Source organism: Zootoca vivipara, chromosome 9 (genome assembly GCF_963506605.1).
Source record: "Zootoca vivipara chromosome 9, rZooViv1.1, whole genome shotgun sequence".
In the NCBI taxonomy this organism is placed as follows: Eukaryota; Metazoa; Chordata; class Lepidosauria; order Squamata; family Lacertidae; genus Zootoca; species Zootoca vivipara.
The window spans coordinates 59,961,397-59,967,396 of NC_083284.1; positions in this window are offsets into that span (position 1 = coordinate 59,961,397).

A 6,000-nucleotide genomic window follows, 5' to 3' on the forward strand; every position below is an offset into this window, starting at 1 on the left:
GAATTGATTTTATATGGATGGAATAAAGGAACTGCGAGATAAGAGTTAAATAGAAAACCAAATGAGGGGAGGGAGGGAAGTCAAGCTCGGCAGAGCATTGAGAAGAATAAATTTGGAAAGAATTGCTAAAAAGATAGTTGTGTGTGCTGTATTTGTTTTTGAATGTTTGTTTGTTTTGTTTATTGTTTTAAATGTGTTTATTTGGAAAATTTAATAAAATGCCTTTTTTATAAAAAAAAGGAATGATGAGAGAGTCATCATGCAAACCATGGAGAGGGCTTGGTTGGAGAAGCCACGGGTCAGGACATGTTGGCAACTGTTATATGCATCAATGTAGCTTTCAGGAAGGAAGGGAGGAAGGTAACCTAACAACACAGTTACACTTTGCTTAAATTTGCCAGAGTTTTTGCTTCCATTTTGCTGGAAGGAAACCATCTCATTCAAATATAACCTAATTGAAGTGCTACTTGATAGCAGCTGATGAGAAAACACTCCCTCACACATATCATGTTGTTTGCTTCAGGGCAATCAGCAGATAATGTCATTTCTTTACCAATGGGCCTTTAGAACACTTCCATTATTGGCTGTTACGGCTTTTCTCAGCATCCGTTATCTCAATAGTTGTCGATCCAATAATAGACAGAGATGCATTCACTCCTTGGCACAGACCACTGAGAACTACTCACAGAGAATCGCACTTGTTTCAGTGAAATACAGTCATTAAGAAAAAACACAGAGAGGGTGGCATACACCATTCTTTGTTTCTGGGTTACAACCCAAGGAAATCAAAACACTTCTCAAACACCCCTAAACCAGTACTTATTTTGGTAACAGCAACAGGTTCTGTTTCACCTTTGCACCTCACAATAAATCCTCAGATAACTTCATTCCAAGGACAATGTAGCAGGCTATATAGAGGATGCTCTGTATCTCTTTCCAGCCCTAATGCTCTTACTAGCGCAGAATCCTCTAGGGTGCCCTAGTCAAGTCCATCAGCTATTGTCCTATCCACCTGTATGCTCCAGTGTTAACACTCAGGACATCAAAGTGAAAAACAAGAATTGTTCCATTCAAGGGAACTCTGTGGTGCTGCTCTGCTCAATGGGGGACAAAATGTTTGAGAGACAATATGGTGCAGTGCAGAGGTCCCCAAATTTATTTGGCCTACCTCCCTCTTGTCAGAAAAAAAATTACGCAGCACCCCTCCCCCCCCCAGAAATCTACCTTCTTTAAGTGGCCCAGTCTGGTCCACCCCAGGGGTGGGGCCAGTGCCAGAGCCCACCTGCAACTGGCCAATCAGGCAGGCGAGTTGTGATCTACTTCCCAGGGGGTGGGATCACCCACTTTGGGAAACACTGGTGTAGAGTGCTGGACTTGGACCTGGGAGACCAGGATTCAAATCCCTCCTAAGTCATGAAGCTCATTGGGTGATCTTGGGGCAGCCACTATAACAACAACAACAACAACAACAACAACAACAACAACAACAACAACAACAACAAATTTATTATTTATACCCTGCCCATCCGGCTGGGTTTCCCCAGGCACTCTGGGCTGCTCCCAACAGATTAAAAACAGAATAAAACGCTGTGCCGCGGATGCCCCTTAACCCAGCCCGACCCTTTGAGGGGTGGGGGGGCCTGGGCCGAAAGCACCCATGGGGGCCGGAACTCCTGGAGGCCACCCTGTTCGAACGCGATCTCCATGATTAATAGAGAAATAATTGGATTTAAATTCATGGACATGCTTCAAAAGAAGGGGGAGAGGATACTGCCAGGAATTTTCAGCTGCTGAGTGATAAGAGATTCGAGGGAGTACTACATCAAGAAAGAAGAATGATTTGGACGGAACGAAAAGGGAAGTGAACTTTTTATTTTTATAATTTAAGATGTACCTACCACCTTCCCTGACGGACTGCCTTATTATTTGGAACAAATGAGAAATGGAAACGAACTGTGTGGCTATTGGAATTTATATAAATAGAAGATTGTCATTCTGTATGTTTTTGGAAGCTGTTTTGTTAAGCGGTAAGAGTAAAACCTCCCCAGTCGGGTATGCTTTCTGGAGTTTTGCCTGGATACCATCTGAATGATTACAAAGTGGCTTTATGAGTTGTGACGTACATTGAATTTGAAAGATAAGAGTGGCCTAATTGACGTCTCAGGAGGCAGAGTGCAGCTAAAGGGCGAGGAAAGCCATAAATCTGTTACAAGAGACTGTGCATAATCCAAACTGGCTGTTCCCCGCCTGAAAAAGCTGTATTTCTGTGATTGATGGACTTTTTGAGGAGAAGATGGAATACGACCTGAGTCCTTCAAGATGGTGCTTGCTTGTGCTTGACTGTCGACGTGGCCGGAGAGGCACTCCAGATAAGAGGCGGATTTATAGGGAGGTTGGACTGGACAAAAACCCACACAGAAAGAATGATTTCGTGTTAAAGCTCGTTTGAGGCTCATCTCAAAAGCTGTGACAAAAAGACAAAAGAGAAGATAATATTTAGGATTGTTGGGGAAAGATCGGGACTATTTTGGACTATGAGGAAGATTTTGACATCAGGATTAGGATGGCAGTGCGGACAGTTATTTAGAATCCCCAGATTTTGAAGCATGGGAAGCCAAAAAATTTTCTTTTATGATTCGGCATAATATTTGGTTTAATTGATATGTATTTGGATAATTTGAAATAATTGATGTGATATAATTGTGTTTTAATTGGAAAATCTAATAAAAAGTATTTTTTTAAAAAAAAACCAGAATAAAACATCAAAAATAAAAAACTTCCCTAAACAGGGCTGCCTTCAAATGCCTTCTAAAAGTCAGATAGTTGTTTATTTCCTTGACATCTGATGGGAGGGTGCCACCACCGAGAAGGCCCTCTGCCTGGTTCCCTGTAACCTCACATCTTACAGCGAGGGAACCGCTAAAAGGCCCTCAGTGCTGGACCTCAATGTCCGGGCTCAATGATGGGGGTGGAGATGCTCCTTCAGGTATACTGGGCCGAGACCATTGAGGGCTTTAAAGGTCAGCACCAACACTTTGATTTGTGCTTGGAAATGTACTGGGAGCCAAAGTAGGTCTTTCAGGACCGGTCTTGGCGGCCACTCCTAGTCACCAGTCTAGCTGCCACATTCTGGATTAGTTGTAGTTTCTGTGTCACCTTCAAAGGTAGCCCCACATAGAGTGCAGTCTAAGGGGGAGATAACTAGAGCATGCACCACTCTGGTGAGACAGTCCATGGGCAGGTAGGGTCTTAGCCTGCCTACCAGATGGAGCTGGTAGATAGCTGCCCTGGACACAGAATTAACCTGTGCCTCCATGGACAGCTGTGAGTTGAGAATGACTCCCAGGTGGCGCACCTGGTCCTTCAGGGGTACAGTTACCCCATTCAGGACCAGGGACCACTGTCTCTTAGACTAACCCACCTCATTGTTGCAAAGAAAAATGGAGAGGAGGACAAATATGTTTACCACCTTGGGTTCCTTGAAGGAAAGATGGCTATAAATAAAATAAATAAATGGATAGTTGTCGTGAAAAATATGTTTGCATCCTTCCCCTCACCACTAAAAATAAAAAAGTCACAAGTAACAGTATTGGGCATGACTGAATTCATCTCATTAATCTTAGACCCAATGAGTCTCATGTTTTTCCAGCTCACTGGTGGCTTGCCACATGTCTGGAATTATTAGACATGACATTTGTAAGATAAGTACAAGTCATAAATAGTTCAGTTTTTGCATTTGTATTTCTAGCAAACAAGTAGTCAGGGTGAGGCTGTATTGATCCGAGACCTCACAAATCCAAAGTCTCTGCGTGTATGCGCTGGTGCTCCTTGTTACGGTGAGCTACACAGGTTTCTCTGCAGAGTATAGAAAGAAAAGACAACCGTGATCTCCTCACATGACGCCACTTCCCACAGGTTGTCCATTGGCTCCTCTGTACCTCCGCTGTTTTAAAATGTTTCCTGGTCGAGCCTAAGTATTTACTGAGAAGCCATAATTGTTTCTGTGTGCTCCATTCTCTCCGATGGTTTAGAGGTGGGCATCTCTCCACCATCTTCCATGGTGACAGTCAAGGCAAATAATTCATTTGGCTTCTCTGCATCCTTTCTGTCCGCCTCCAACCCTTTCACACCTTTGTCATCTCTCAACACTTTCTGGCCAGTTCTCTGCTCCTGATGTATTTAAAGACAAGTTGATTGGCTGTCTTTTATGCCTTTTGCAATTTGCTCCTCTCTCTCTCTCTCTCTCTCTCTCTCTCTCTCTCTCTGCTTTCCTTATCAACACTATGTTTTCACTCTTAAAATTACTGGAGGATTTGATTCACGACTCTGATCATTCAAGTCTTCTGCTGTGACATCAGGGAGTCACTGTCTTCTCAGCTTTTACTTTTTTTGGGGGGGGAGAAATAATTAAAAAGAAATCACCACACTAATCTTTCAGTTGGAAAAACATAGGCCTCTCCAGTGACTCAGTCAAGGGTGCCACCTCAAAGGATCCAGAAAGGATTTATCTGATCACAGTTCTTGTTGTGTAGTGGGTATTCAGTGATTTCAGCCCAGTGCAGATAAGAAGCTGGAGGCGAGGATCTGGTACAACATCTCTTTACTTCAAAGAAAAGGTAAGAGCCAGAACACAGGAATGGGGAAAACTGGGGCTTATATAATACAGAGGACTAGCAGGGAAAAGATACATTTTGGCGGCAACCAATGGCACGGATTCCCTCCCGCGGAAACAAATCCGGCAGAGGATCCAAATCCTGCACCCTGAACCAGCAAATGATAGACGTTCCCACTGGAACTTGTATATTCAAATAAACTCTGTAATACAATACAATACTTGGCTGTGCTATTACTTTAATACACAACAGTTCTTGTGGCACTGTTTCCCTCCCACTGCTTTTCATGGCAACCCACAGGAAGCACATAAGAACGGAATAGGTCTATTTCCATTTGCTGTAGGAAGGGGAGGAATTAGGTAGCTTCTTTCTTTATACTTTATTCGACCGATCGTCAGAAACAAAAAAAAAACATTTCTCAATACAAAGATAAACATATAAAACTGAAGGCATCAGAGGGATACATAAAAATATAAAAATATAAAACTGAAGGCATCAGAGGGATACATAAATGGGGTATGACCGTGCTACTAAACCTCCTACAGATAACCCACATCAAGACATTCGATTATACGTTTCCGACACTTGAGCGCCAGGAAGAGGAATTTAGCCACTGAGAAGGTTATTTTCCCAGTGGGCTTGTTTAAGCAAATATGCTGCCTGCCGTTCTCTTGGTCGGGAACTAAACTGAGATAAATACGGGTCTATAAGATATTGCCTTAAATCAATATAAAAGGGACAACTCAGTAGAATGTGTTCTGTGGATTCTACCTCACCCAAGGCACAATGGCACATTCTCTGACCGTATGGGACTCCTCCAAATCTTCCCCTCAAAACCGCCGAATCAAGGACATTCAGTCTAGCCGCAGTAATTAGTCTGTGGTATTCCACGTAGTGGATATCCGCCAGGTAACGGGCTGGTGCAGACCGATACACCTGCTCCCCTAAAAACATGACAGATTTCACGCGGGCTATGTTCTCCTGTCTGGCGATATCCCCCAATCTCTGAGCGATCATCGCTTTAGCGCGGCTGTATGTCATGGACTCACTATAAAGGGAGGACAGACCGCACTTTTGCACTTCGAATTAGGTAGCCTACTCCAACCCTCAATATGTTTTAGAGGACAACTTCGGTAAGTCAATGGTTCCATGGCCAAGCTGTAGTCCAGCAAGATTTGACGGCACAAATAAAGGGAAATAAAGTGTTGCAAGCTAGATGCCTCTCAAAGCATGATGTTACACACCGCCAGTCATAGCACAAATCCCTCTTTGTGTCACTTTGACAACTTGGGATCTCACAAGCCACACAACTCTCACTGGCCATGCATTATGGCTTCCTAGGCACTTGATCCCTCCCCTTTTGTTTGATTTTTTGTAGTCCCAGCCA